This window comes from Theropithecus gelada, chromosome X, assembly GCF_003255815.1.
Source record: "Theropithecus gelada isolate Dixy chromosome X, Tgel_1.0, whole genome shotgun sequence".
Classification (NCBI taxonomy): domain Eukaryota; kingdom Metazoa; phylum Chordata; class Mammalia; order Primates; family Cercopithecidae; genus Theropithecus; species Theropithecus gelada.
In genome coordinates, this window is record NC_037689.1 from 134,242,600 (window position 1) to 134,258,408 (window position 15,809).

Here is a 15,809-nt window from a genome sequence, read left to right on the forward strand (position 1 = left end):
TAGACAGTAGCTGATTATAGCAAGGATTTTTTGTTTGTTGGTTAGTTTAAATGACTTAAAACAAATTTTTTTCTCGTTAATGATTTTTACCATTTTATTAAGCTGTAACTGACACATAAGGAACTGCATATATATGATTTAATGAATTTTGACATATACATACATCTTTGATACAATCACACAAATGCAATCCAGATAAACCTTTCCATCACCCCCCAAATCTTCCTTGTGCCCTTTCAATTCTTTCTTTCCCCTTTGCCTCCAAATCCCAGGCAACCACCAATCTATTTTCAGTGTCTATAGATTAGTTTGCATTTTCAAGAATCTTATATAAATGGAAGTACACAGTATGGTACTATCTTTTTCCTGGCTTCTTTAACTCAACATCATCATTTTCAGACTCATTCATATTATTGTGTCTGTCCATAGTTCTATAACAAGGTTTGTTTGATGTACTTGTGACTTAAGCAAAATAAGTATAGTCAATCAAAAGTTCTCATTGACGTTGACCCATGGCCAAATCTATGTAATGGAAATAAAAACATAATCCATTTGTTGATAAATAAAATTCCCAAATCTGACGAACTTAAACACATTTTTATATGTCATTTGAACAGTTTTCACAATTGCTCATCAAAATTTTACTCTACAGACAAAGAAAATCTGGCAGTATTATTGAGGAATCACTTACATCTTCTGATGAAGAACAAAGCCTGAGTAAATTTTGTGAACCCAGCCTCCTCCAAAACAGGCTTGAGTTCACCAAGGTCATCTGGATAAAACTCGGCCTCGTTTTGGACACTCACTACAGCAAATATTACTATGAGTAATAAAGTATATCAGAATGGCAAGGCCACTGCCTCAAGGCAAAAGAACCAGTTCTATTTGTATAAAGATTGGAAGTTACAGTTGGTGTGCTAAAATGTCAACAAATCTAGGAATTCCAGGGCAGTGGCAAGCATATAGGTGAAATGGGTACCCACGAAACCCAGGCTGGTTAGGGACTCACATGAAGATAGAAAGGAGCTGAAGAACTGAGGGAATGTGGGGAGAGGGGGAATCCAAAGACTGGGGTCACAGCAACACAAAGAGCAGGCTTCACACAAGAGCATGAGAAAAAAAAAGCAAAGATCTCTCACCCTACCTCAGAACCTCGGTACCACACCCTCTGGGCCACTGAACCTGCCTCTTCAAGGGCTTTCCCACTTCCATCTTCTCATCCTAATGAACTCTCTAACAAGGCACATTTGGGTTGATTTTCCAAAAACACCTCTAGTGTTAATACCCCTGTTCAAAAACCCTCAAAGGCTCTCTATTGCCTAAAGCAGTGATTGACAGAAAACAATGTTCATATGATCATCTCCTGTGAGGCGTGGAACGTAAGCTAAAATAGGTAACATTTCATGAAAAATCAAAAGATCTTCAGGAAATAAGGCAAATGTGAACATTTATTAAGACTGAATGCTGGGTACACTGGTACCTGTTTTACTATTTAGTTTCATGTGTTTAAAATGTTACTAACCGATTCTCTTTCATTTCAAATCTACCAAGGCACTTATTTAAAAATAATATTTGTGAGCTCTCTTCCCAGATACTCTAGTTCAGAAGATCTGCAGTGGGATAAAGGAATCTGTGTTTTCAAAGTATCCCACTTGATTCTGATACAGATAGACCAAGGTCACACTTAGAGAAATGAGTTTATTGGTCTCTAATCTTCTACCCCATTCTAATTTCTGCCAACACTTGGGTCATTTCAATATCCACAAGAACAACAATCCAACATCATGACCTCTCAGTTCCTTGACCTTCTCAACCTGTAATCAATTTATTACCTCTCATTTCCCCTTTATGCCTATTCTGCGAAAATGGACCTGGGGCCTTGAAATATTTTTGACTTTGCCAGCTGGCATGATATGAAGTTTTATCAGTAGGCAGTGGTGGAGAGACATTGCAGGAAGAAGGGGTTTTACTTCCTGTTTTCTGTGTGCTCACTCCACAAGCTCCTGCCGAGCTCCCAGCTTTCCTATTGCCTACCTACTGCAGCACTGGTTTTCCCAACAAACAGCAGGTAGCAGCCTCCCCAGGCACTACCCTTGAGTGTTTAGGCAGCAAAGCATCTCTGATGAGACACCTTCCATGTGAACCAGCACCGTAGAGGGATATATTTCAGCAAGTTCCAGAGAATGTACGTCCAATAAGTTCTACCGACTCAGCACCAGAGCAACTTCTCCAATAAGGCCTGGATCTCAGCCTTGGGTGGAGAGGAGGGTTATCACAGCTCTAGAGGTATCAGCCATTACACATTATTTTTATATTGTCTGCTATTTATATCTGCTATCCCATATTTTTCAGAGTTTCCTTCCCTTATTACGAGCCAATCCTTCAATACTGCAATCCCCTGTTATTGTTAATTCTTTATGTTAAACTTTTCTTGTTAAAATTACTATGTAATAGGCTGGGCACGGTGGTTCACACCTGTAATCCCAGTACTTTGGGAGGCCAAGGTGGGTGGATCACCTGAGGTCAGGACTTCAAGACCAGCTTGGCCAACATGGTGAAACCCAGTCTCTAATAAAAATACAAAAATTAGCCAGGCATGTGGGGCATCTGTAATCCCAGCTACTCTGGAGGCTGAGGCAGGAGAATAGCTTGAACCCGGGAGGCAGAGTTTGCAGTGAGCCAAGATCATGCCATTGCACTCCAACCTGGGCGACAAGAGCCAGACTCCGTCTCAAGAAAAAGAAAAAAAAAATTACTATGTAGTGCCTATGTTCTGATTGGACCCCAACTGATACATCTTATTATCTTAAATGTATACTTCCTCTCCACTTTAGCTAACCTCTTGGAAGGTTACACCTTGTACTTTTTTATCACACAAATTTCTCTGTCTCCTAAGTCATGAATTCCAACATTACTTTTTTTTTTTTTCAAGACAGAGTCTCGCTCTGTCACCCAGGCTGGAGTGCAGTGGTGCCATCTTGGCTCACTGCAACCTCCACATCCCAGGTTCAAGCGATTCTCCTGCCCCAGCCTCCTGAGCAGCTGGGACCACAGGTGCACACCACCAGGCCTGGCCAATTTTTTTTGCATTTTTAGTAGAGACAGGGTTTCACCATGTTGGTCAAGCTGGTCTCGAACTCCTGACCTCATGATCCACCTGACTCAGCCTCCCAAAGTGCTGGGACCACAGGCATGAGCCACCGCGCCTGGCCCAACATTACATTTTCTAAAAAACCTACCATCTTTCCAGCTTGCTTGTTACTCCCACTACAATTCCTTGACCTCATAGGTATCTCCAAATCATTTTTTTTTCTAAAATGAGTATACAAATTTACATTCCCACAAGCAGGGTATGATTTCCCATTGCTCCATGTCATAGGTAACACTTGATATTTCAGACTTAAAGTCTTGTTATTTCGTGGGTATGACATTTACATTTCTATGATTACTAATAAGGTTGAGCATTTAATATGCTTATTGGCCATATATGTTTCCTCTTCTGTGAGATACTCCTTCCTACTGCCCATTTTTCTATTTGGTTGTTTGTCTTTTTGTTACTGGTTTGTGAAAGTTTGCTGTACATTAAAGATATGAAATTTATGTCATTTATATGTGTTTGCAAATATCTTCTTATATCTTTGTTTTTCATTTTATGGTGCCTTTTAAGGAACAGAGGGTCTTAATTTTTAAAAATGAAATACTTTATCTCACTCTTGTGTAAAATAAATGTAGAATTTGGCTTTCCAAGCCTAAAATGCAGTTTCGTAATCATCAGAGACCCAGGATTCTACTCTCCTGCCTCCTTGCCATACTTAGCTTGTCACCTCATAGTTCAGAATGACTATTTATGTGAACGTCGCTTAGGCAATGGTTTCTTAGATATAACACCAACACAACAAGCAATAGAAGGAAAAAAAATGATAAATTGGTCTTCACTAAAATTAAAATTTTTGTGCTTCAAAGGTGTATTTATCCATTCTCATGCTGCTAATAAAGACATATTCAACACTGGGTAACTTATGAAAGAAAGGTTTAATTGCCTCACAGTTCAGCATGGTTGGGGAGGCCTCAGGAAACCGACAATCATGGCAGAAGGGGAAGTGAACATGTCCTTCTTCACACGGTGGCAGCAAGAAGTGCCAAACAAAAGGGTGAAAAGCCCCTTATAAAATCATCAGATCTCGTGAGAACTCACTCACTATCACGAGAACAGCAGCATCGGAGTAACTGCCCCCATGACTCAGTTACCCCCCACCAGGTCCCTCCCATGATATGTGGGGATTATGGGAACTACAATTCAAGATGAGATTTGAGTGGGGACACAGCCAAACCATATCAAAAGGACACCATCAAGAAAGTGAAAAGACAACCCACAGAATGGAAGCAAAATATCTGCAAATCATATATCTGATAAGGGACTTGTATCTAGAATATATAAAGAACTCTTATAACTAAATAATAATAAAAAGACAAATAAGTATAATGGATAAAAATTGAGTAGACATTTCTTGGGTTTTTTTGTTGGTGGTAGTGGTGGTTTTGTTTTGTTTTTTGTTTTTTTGGGTTTTTTTTTGAGACGGAGTCTCACTCTGCCGCCCAGGCTGGAGTGCAGTGACACTATCTCAGCTCACTGCAAACTCCACCTCCCGGGTTCATGCCATTCTCCTGCCTCAGCCTCCCGAGTAGCTCGGACTACAGGTGCCCACCACCATGCCTGGCTACTTTTTTTTTTTTTTTTTTTTTAGTAGAGATGGGGTTTCACCATGTTAGCCAGGATAGTCTTGATCTCCTGACCTTGTGATCCGCCTGCCTCGGCCTGAGTAGACATTGCTACAAAGAAGATGTACAAACGGCCAATAGGCACGTGAAAAGATGCTCAACATCTTTAGCAATCAGAGAAATGCAAATCAAAACCACAATGGGATTCCATTTCATACCCATTTGGATGGCAATAATAAAAAAGACAGACAATAACTAGCGTTGGCAAGAATGTGGAGAAACTGAAATCCTCATACAATGCTAGTGAGAGTGTAAAGTGATGGGGCTGCTGTGGAAAACAGTTTGCAGTTCCTCAAAATGTTAAACATAGTTACCATATGGCCCAGTTATTCCACTCCAAGAGAAATGAAAACATATATCCACACAAAAACTTATATACAAGTACTCACAGCAGCATTATTCATAACAGTAAAAATTGAAAACAACTCAAATGTCCATATCACCTGATAAATTGATAAATAAAATGTTATAATGGAATATTGGTCATAAAAAATTAATGATGTACGGATACATGCTACATCTTGAATGAACCTCGAAAACATTATGCTACATGAAGGAAGTCAGACACAAAAGATAATATATTGTATGATTCCACTTATATGAAATATTCAGAATAGGCAAACCCCTAACGACATAAAAGTAGAACAGCAGTTGCCTAGGACTGGGGTGAGTGTTGAGAGGAAATGATAAGTTATCACTCATAGGTATGAGGGTTTTAAGGGGGAAGGGGAGCAATAACAAGAATGTTCTAAAATTGATTTGGTGATGGTTGGACAATTCTATGAATATACATAAAGCCATTGAATTGTACACTTTACATAATGTACAATAGCTTTTCAATAGTTAAATGGTTAAACAAACTGTGGTACATGCATATCATGGCATACTACTCAGGACTAAAAAGGAATAAACTATTGATATATGCAACAACTCAGATGGATCACAAGGGAATTATGCTGAGTAAAAAAAGCCAGTCTCAAGAAGTTATATGCTGTATGATTTCATTTATATAATATTCTTGAAATGAAAGACGCCCAGTGGTCTCACAATGCCAGAGGTACAATGTGTGTGTAAAAATATTGCCTCTGACAAACAGTACAAAGGCATAGAGGATTACACAGTCTGCTTTCCCAAGGAGAAGTGAATACTTTTCTTCTGGAGGGGCAACTTGGGTTCTGGAGGCATTTTGCTGACAATCTGGCCTCTGGTGGTACATCAGAAGTCATTTTCAGCTTTTCCTACTCCTTAGGTTTTGCCAGAACCCATTGGGCAACGAATATTGGGAAATCTGCCAAGGGGAAAAAATTCAAAGGCATAGAAGACTATTGTGTAAAATCACCAAATTGGATGGCCAGTGTGTTCTCTTCCCTACTCCATACCACGATGGGGTAGGTGATGATGCAGTCTGGTCACAAAGAATTGACATCATACATAATGGAACCTTCATATATTGTGAGTTGAAGATTTTAAAGATGAATGTGGAAAAGCCTTTAACAAAGATGCATAGTCCAATGTTCTCAGGGGCATTGGTGGAATGCTCATTCTTTATGACAAACTGAAGAAGCCATCTAAGTGCAATCTAAATAGAAATGAGAACCAAGAGAATCATGAGAATATGTACCATGCTTATTATTTTCAACCACTGAGAAAGTTCCATTGTCTTTTTACCCAGGCCAGATCATGTCTGTAGACATGTCTGTAGAAAGATACAGAGAAGGAGACCCGCTGTGATCACATTTGATCATTGGAACTGATTATTCTGTATATTGATCATGGTCGGGGGCAGCAACCATCATTATAGGTCTACAGAGGACAGATCTCAAGCTAAGCAGATCTAGAAACCACTTAGTTTAAATGTTTCTTATGGTACCCTCAAGTTTTGTTTCAGTATTTTTTTTAAAGCAGTCCCACTTGTACTAAACCACCACATACTATTTTTGCACAGTTGAATATTTGCAATATTGCTCTATGTTGGGCATTCTGCCATAAAATAATAAATACACAAAATACTCTTTTTTAAAAAATCAAATATTAATGGAGCATTGATTTAAATTATAATGCACCTATCAAATCAAATACTTAAGCAGCTTCTAGAAAGAATGACATAAATCATGTACTGACATGGAAAGATATCCAAAATATACTAAGTTTAAAAAGCAAATTGCAAAATAGCACATATGGTCTGATCCCCTTTGTAAAAATAGATGCTTAATTGTCCTTATTTAAAAAAATACAATGGTCAGTCACGGCAGCTCACGCCTGTAATCCCAGCTACTAGGGAGGCTGAGGCAGGAGAATCTCTTTAACCCGGGAGGTGGAGGTTGCAGTGAGTCAAAACAAGTCCGGGTGACAGAGTGAGACCCTGTCTCAAAAAAAAAAAAAAAAAGGACTAGAAACGCAGCTCTTTTTACTGAATATTCATTAGATGTTTCCTCAACTTCAGATGCAGAAGGTTAAATTGATCATACCACTCAGTTTATCATACATATAAAAACTCTCCTCCCATTTTTTCCCTTCATTCACAAACACTATTCCCCTCACAGATGCCATTCTAATATGCATAATAAATGTCATTAAATATCCATGTTCTCTCATACTGTATGTAATGTGCTTTTCTGTGCAGAAAAGAGGTTCAGGTTGTCCATTGCACAAGAGCCTTAAAAGCAATGCTATTCACAATCACAGATATTTTAATATTTTTACAATTCAAAGACTCTAAGTTTAAGAACTCAGGGATTTCAGATTGGTGATTTCAATATGACTGTACACGATCAATTCAACATCCTATTTTCTCAGTTCTTTGAGGAACAGCGAGTTTGGTGAGTATCAGGAGCTCAGTGTTTGGCATGTCATCACAATTGAAAAGGCTATTTATCATCCAAGTACAGGTTCTCTTTAAAGCATTGAAAGAAGTTAGAAATTATTTGACAAAAACTGAATGTACTATTTAAGAAAAATTTATTAATAATGCTAAACAAATTGTAGGGTCTCTTAAAATTGACACCAACTTCTCCAATATAGAAACACTAGAAAAAGGCAAAAGACAATTCATTTCAACTGTATATCTGAGCCCATATATGATCTATATAACCCCATAGAGCCAATCTATGATCAATTTCAAATTCAAATTTTAAAATATTATATAAATTCCTTATAAATTCTGGATATTAGACTTTTGACATGTGCATAGTTTGCAAATATGTTCTCTCATTCTGTAGGTTGTCTGTTTACCCTGTTGATAGTTTCTTTTGCTGTGCAGAGGTTCATTAGTTTAATTAGATCTCACTTGTGAATTTTTGTTTTTGTTGCAATTACTTTTGAAGTTTTCACCATGAAATTTTTGCCAGGGCCTATGTTGAGAATGGTATTCTGTTGGGTACTATATTCATTACCTGGGGTAATAATCTGTATACCAAACACCTGTGACATGCAATTTACCTATGTAACAAACCTACACATGCACTCGCTGAACCTATTATTAAAATAGAAGTTGGAAAAAGAAAAAAAATCGTTCCTATCACGTTGGGGTCAATGGGCATTTTGGGCGATTGCGGTGTCTCACGCCTGTAATCCCAGCACTTTGGGAGACCAAGGCAGGCAGATCACCTGAGGTCAGGAGTTCAAGACCAGCCTGGTCAACATGGTGAAATGCCGTCTCTACTAAAAATACAAAACTTATCTGGGCATGGTGGCCCATGCCCGTAATCCCAGCTACTTGGGAGGCTGAGGCAGGAGAATCACTTGAACCCGGGAGGCAGAGGTTGCAGTGAGCCAAGATCACATGCCACTGCACTCTGGCCTGGGCCACAGAGCAAGGCTCCGTCTCAAAAGAAAAAGAAGCATTGTATAAAATATCATATTTAGCTCTTTTCTGGCTGAAACCATAGGGTATCAAAGAGAAGTTTCCTGCTGTTCCAGAAACCCTTAAGAAAAAGTGGAGGAATTTCGCAGAGCCTGAGAAAGAAGTTTGCTCAAAAGATGCTTTGAAAGGCTAGGAGGAAGTTTTTGTATGAAAAAAATGAAGCACTGTCACAAGGAATATAGATAAATGTACAGAGCTGAAATCAAAATAGCTAGGATGGCAAGAAAAGCTGGCAACTTTCTATGTACCCACAAACCCAAATTGGCATTTATCATCAGGATCAGAGGTAGCAATGCTCTGAGCCCAAAGGTCCGAAAGGTGTTGCAGCTTCTTCACTTTCTTCAATGGAACCTTTGAGAAGCTCAACAAGGATTCAATTAACAAGTTGATGATTGTAAAACCATATATTGCATGGGGGTACCCAAAGCTGAAGTCAGTAAATGACCTAATCTACAAGCGTGGTTATGGAAAAATCAATGAGAAATGAGTTGCCTTAAGTTGCTCATCAGCCTAAGGAGATTTGGGGCTGAGACGATGGGGTTTTCTAAATATACAATCATGTCATCTGCAAACAGGGACAATTTGACTTCTTCTCTTCCTAATTGAATACCCTTTATTTCTTTCTCTTGCCTGATTGTCCTAGCCAGAACTTCCAACACTATGTTGAATAGGAGTAGTGAGAGAGGGCATCCCTGTCTTATGTCAGTTTTCAAAGGGAATGCTTCCAGTTTTTGCCCATTCAGTGTGATATTGTCTGTGGGTTCGTCATAAATAGCCCTTACTATTTTGAGATACGTTCCATTAATACCGAATTTATTAAGAGTTTTTAGCATGAAGGGCTGTTGAATTTTGTCAAAGGCCTTTTCTGCATCTATTGAGATAATCATGTGGTTTTTGTCTTTGGTTCTGTTTACATGCTGGATTACGTTTATTGATTTGCGTATGTTGAACCAGCCTTGCATCCCAGGGATGAAGCCCACTTGATCATGGTGGATAAGCTTTTTGATGTGCTGCTGGATTTGGTTTGCCAGTATTTTATTGAGGATTTTTGCATCGATGTTCATCAGGGATATTGGTCTAAAATTATCTTTTTTTGTTGCGTCTCTGCCAGGCTTTGGTAACAGGATGATGTTGGCCTCGTAAAATGAGTTAGGGAGGATTCCCTCTTTTTCTATCAATTGGAATAGTTTCAGAAGGAACGGTACCAGCTCCTCCTTGTACCTCTGATAGAATTCGGCTGTGAATCTGTCTGGTCCTGGACTTTTTTTGGTTGGTAGGCTATTAATTATTGCCTCAATTTCAGAGCCTGCTATTGGTCTATTCAGGGATTCAACTTCTTTCTGGTTTAGTCTTGGGAGAGTGTAAGTGTCCAGGAATTTATCCATTTCTTCTAGGTTTTCGAGTTTATTTGCATAGAGGTGTTTATAGTATTCTCTGATGGTAGTTTGTATTTCTGTGGGGTCGGTGGTGATATCCCCTTTATCATTTTTTTATTGCGTCTATTTGATGCTTCTCTCTTTTCTTCTTTATTAGTCTTGCTAGAGGTCTATCAATTTTGTTGATTTTTCAAAAAACTAGCTCCTGGATTCATTTATTTTTTGAAGGGTTTTTTGTGTCTCTGTCTCCTTCAGTTCTGCTCTGATCTTAGTTATTTCTTGCCTTCTGCTAGTTTTTGAATGTGTTTGCTCTTGCTTCTCTAGTTCTTTTAATTGTGATGTTAGGGTGTCAATTTTAGATCTTTCCTGCTTTCTCTTGTGTGCATTTAGTGCTATAAATTTCCCTCTACACACTGCTTTAAATGTGTCCCAGAGATTCTGGTATATTGTATCTTTGTTCTCATTGGTTTCAAAGAACATCTTTATTTCTGCCTTCATTTCGTTATGTACCCAGTAGTCATTCAGGAGCAGGTTGTTCAGTTTCCATGTAGTTAAGCGGTTTTGATTGAGTTTCTTGGTCCTGAGTTCTAGTTTGATTGCACTGTGGTCTGAGAGACAGTTTGTTATAATTTCTGTTCTTTTACATATGTTGAAGAGTGCTTTACTTCCAACTATGTAGTCAATTTTGGAATAAGTGCTATGTGGTGCTGAGAAGAATGCATATTCTGTTGATTTGGAGTGAAGAGTTCTGTGGATGTCTATTAGGTCCGCTTAGTGCAGAGCTGAGTTCAATTCAATTGCTTCAAAAAGAATAAAATACCTAGGAATCCAACTTACAAGGGATATGAAGGACCTCGTCAAGCAGAACTACAAACCACTGCTCAGTGAAATAAAAGAGGACACAAACAAATGGAAGAACATACCATGCTCATGAATAGGAAGAATCAATATCATGAAAATGGCCATACTGCCCAAGGTAATTTATAGATTCAATGCCATCCCCATTAAGCTACTAATGACTTTCTTCACAGAATTGGAAAAAAACTGCTTTAAAGTTCATATAGAACCAAAAAAGAGCCCGCATTGCCAAGACAATCCTAGGGCAAAAGAACAAACCTGGAGGCATCACACTACCTGACTTCAAACTATACTACAAGGCTACAGTAACCAAAACAGCATGGTACTGGTACCAAAACAGAGATATAGACCAATGGAACAGAACAGAGCCCTCAGAAATAATACCACACATCTACAGCCATATGATCTTTGACAAACCTGACAAAAACAAGAAATGGGGAAAGGATTCCCTGTTTAATAAATGGTGCTGGGAAAATTTGGCTAGCCATAAGTAGAAAGCTGAAACTGGATCCTTTCCTTACTCCTTATACGAAAATTAATTCAAGATGGATTAGAGACTTAAATGTTAGAGCTAAAACCATAAAAACCCTAGAAGAAAACCTAGGGAATACCATTCAGGACATAGGCATGGGCAAGGACTTCATGTCTAAAACACCAAAAGCAATGGCAACAAAAGCCAAAACTGATAAATGGGATCTAGTTAAACTAAAGAGCATCTGCACAGCAAAAGAAACTACCATCAGAGTGAACAGGCAACCTACAGAATGGGAGAAAATTTTTGCAATCTACTCATCTGACAAAGGGCTAATATCCAGAACCTATAAAGAACTCAAACAAATTTACAAGAAAAAAACAAACAACCCCACCAAAAAGTGGGCAAAGGATATGAACAGACACTTCTCAAAAGAAGACATTCATACAGCCAACAGACACACGAAAAAATGCTCGTCATCACTCGCCATCAGAGAAATGCAAATCAAAACCACAATGAGATACCATCTCACACCAGTTAGAATGGCAATCATTAAAAAGTCAGGAAACAACAGGTGCTGGAGAGGATTTGGAGAAATAGGAACACTTTTACACTGTTGGTGGGACTGTAAACTAGTTCAACCATTGTGGAAAACAGTATGGCCATTCCTCAAGGATCTAGAACTAGAAATACCATTTGACCCCGCCATCCCATTACTGGGTATATATCCAGAGGTATAAGTCATGCTGCTATAAAGACACATGCACACGTATGTTTATTGCAGCACTATTCAGGATAGCAAAGACTTGGAATCAACCCAAATGTCCATCAGTGAGAGACTGGATTACGAAAATGTGGCACATATACACCATGGAATACTATGCAGCCATAAAAAAGGATGAGTTCGTGTCCTTTGTAGGGACATGGATGCAGCTGGAAACCATCATTCTCAGCAAACTATCGCAAGAACAGAAAACCAAACACCACATGTTCTCACTCATAGGTGGGAATTGAACAATGAGATCACTTGGACACAGGAAGGGGAACACCACACACTGGGGCCTATTGTGGGGAGGGGGAGGGGGAAGGGATAGCAGATATACATTAGGAGATATACCTAATGTAAATGACAAGTTAATGGGTGCAGCACACCAACATGGCACGTGTATACATATGTAACAAACCTGCACGTTGTACACATGTACCCTAGAACTTAGAGTATAATATAAATAAATAAATAAATAAAAATAAAATGTGGCACAAAATTAAAAAAAAAAAAAAGACAAAAGCTCCTTTTATAAACTGATGCTTGGGGTTCCAAAAAAAAGAAATGAAATGAGTTGCCTTGACAGATAACACTTTGATTGCTCGATCTCTTGGTAAATACAGTATCGTCTGCAGGGATGATCTTGTTAATGAGATCTATACTGTTGGAAAAATGCTTCAAAGAAACAAATAACTTCATATGGCCCTTCAAATTTTCCTCTCCACGAGGTGGAATGAAGAAAAAGACCTCCCATTTTGTAGAAGGTGGAGATGCTGGCAACAGGGAGGACCAGATCAGCAGGCTTCTTAGAAGAATGAACTAAGGTGTCTACTGTGATTATTTTTTTAATCTGGTCAGTTAACAAACAGTACGTGCTTTCAAATTGAAATAGATAAGTAAATAAAATGTCATATTTAAAGGAAAAATTTAAAATAAAGATTATAATGGCTGTATTCATTTCCTATGACTGCTATAACAAGTTACCACAAATTCAGTGGCTTAAAACAACAGAAATATATTCACTCACAGTCTCCTGGAAGCCAGAAGTCTGAAATCAAGCTGTCAGTAGGGCCATGCTTCCTTCAGAGATTTCAGGAAAGAATCCATTCCTTGCTTCTTCCAGCTTCTGGTGGCTGCTGGCATTCCTTGGCTTGTAGCCACAATCTGTGTCTGTCTTCACAGTACCTCCTCTGTGTGTCTGTAGTCTCCCCGCTGCCTCTTCCTTATAAAGACACTTGTGATGGCATTATGTCCCACTTGGACAATCCAGGATAACCTCCTAAGCCCAAGATCCTCAACTTGGGCTGGGCATGGTGCCTCATGCTTGTAATCCCAGCACTTTGGGAGGTGAAGGCAGGCAGACTGCTTGAGCCCTGGAGTTCAAAACCAGTCTGGGCAACATGGTGAAACCCTGTCTCTACCAAAAATACAAAAAATTAGCCAGGCAAGGTGGCAGGCACCTGTGGTCCCAGCTACTCGGGAGGTTGAGGTGGGAGAATCACCTGAGCCCAGGACGTGGAGGTTGCAGTGAGCTGAGATTGTGCCACTGCACTCCAGCCTGAGCAACAGAGCAAGACCCTCTCTCGGGGGGGAAAAAAAATCCTCAACTTAATTACATCTGCAAAAATCTGCTTCCCAAATAAAGTTACATTTACAGGTTCCAGGAATTAGGAACTGATGTCTTTGGGGGACCATTATTCAGCCAAGTATAATTACCTTTACAGTGTTCTAAAAAACATATAAAACTTAATTATTATAAAATAATAATATAAACCAATAATAAAATTAACAAATACATCTACAAAAATTTTACAATTGAAATGACTGATGAAAATATATATGGAGTGTGATACTGATGATTTTTAATGTGTGAGGAACTAAAATCTGGAACTAAAAAGTTGATTACTAAAATCTAGTAAGACTCTAGGCCAGACGTGACTTGTGCCTGTAATCCCAGCACTTTAGGAGGCCGAGGCAGGAGGCTCACTTAAACCCAGGAGTTTGACACAAGCCTGTGCAACATAGGGAGACCCTGCCTCTACAAACCGAAAAATTAAAAATCAGCCAGATGTGATGGCACATACCTGTGGTCTCAGCTGCTTGGGGGACTGAGGTGGGAGGATTGCTTGAGCCCAGGAGGTTGAGGCTGTGGTGAGCCCTGTTCATGCCACTGCACTCCAGCCTGGGTGACACAGCAAGACTCTGTCTTAAAAAATAAAAAATAAAAAAACCGATTAAGACTCTTGTTGAAGTGCTGCAACATATTTGCAGCAATAATTTATCAGTACATTTCCAAATAGCTCATGAGCTCTCGGGATATATTAATTTTGTCAACAATGACCACCATTAAAGAATGTAGCTTCCCAAAATTAAAATTTATTAAGAACTACCTAATATGTACAGTGTTAAAAGAAAGACTGTCATGTATAGTGACAAGCAAGCAAGCAAGCATTGAAACCGCCATAAAGAATTTTGTTTTGATAAAAGCAAGATGTGAAATTATTTTATAATAAATTATTATATCCTGGTGGCTTTGAGTTGCTAATTGTGATTAAATTTTGGGATTGTCTATACTTTTGTGTTCAATATTTGATATGTACAATTTATACAAAATGAGTATGTGGGTTTTGTAACCACTCTTACTGGAAATAAATAGAATATTAATTATTTTCTTCTACTTGAGGAAGAGATAGGGCTTTTTGTTTGTATTGTTTTATTTTCACACAGGAATAATATGGCATAGCAGTGGTTCTGTTTGAAACAGATTTTTCATTTGGCTTCCATGACTCCACACAGTTTTCCTTTGGCCTCCTTGGTTTCTGTTTGTCTCTTTTGCCAGTTTCTCCTCTTCTTTCAGGTTATTAAATATGGGAGTGCTCTAGGACTCAGGCCCTGGGCAGCTTCAGTTTTCTATCTCCATTTACTCCCTGGGTGATTTCATCCAGCTTCATGGCAGTAAATCCCCAGCCCTGACCTCTACTTTGAACTCTAGACTCATATTTCCATTGCCCACTCACTATCTCCATTTGGATGATCTAATCTCAAACTCAATATGACCCAAATTGGGCACCTAACCTTTTCGCCCAATGCATGCATCAAGCCAGTTCTTCCTAAAGGAACTGAGAGGCAAGGAGGTTTGATTGATCCATGTGAATACTGAAATCATCAAGTCTAAAAACCTTGGAGTTGTGCTTCATTTCCTCTTACTTTGTATCCTCTTCCTTACACTTTGTATCAGGGCAACTAACAAGTCCTGTCAGTTCTACACAAGTCCAGAACCAATGCTCCTCTCACCTCCTCCCCTGCTGCTACCCTGGCCTAAGCCACATTGTCTCTCACCGGGATCACTGCCAATAACTCCTCACCTGGGGTACCCAGTTCTATTCTTTCCTTTATGCAGTCTATTCTCTACACAGGAGCCAGAATAATTCTTTTAAAACACAGATGAGGTAATCTCCTTCACCTGCTCTCAACTCTCCATCATATTTAGAATATGGAACTTTCCATCATATTTAGAATAGATCCATCATATTTAGAATAAAATTCAAAGGACTTAGATAGACTACTAGGCCCTACAATATCTGACCCTTGCCTACTTTCAAGTTTTCTTTTTTTTTTTTTTTTTCAACCTTTATTTTAAGTTCAAGGGTACATGTGCAGGTTTGTTATATAGTTAAGCTCGTGTCATGGGGGTTT

The 15,809-nt window shown here is 38.9% G+C and overlaps 1 pseudogene; it reads left to right on the forward strand.

Annotated features, from left to right (window-relative positions):
- Window positions 1–8,857: 8,857 nt before the first annotated feature.
- On the forward strand, window positions 8,858–12,936 carry LOC112615283 (annotated as a pseudogene).
- The last annotated feature ends 2,873 nt before the right edge of the window (window positions 12,937–15,809 follow it).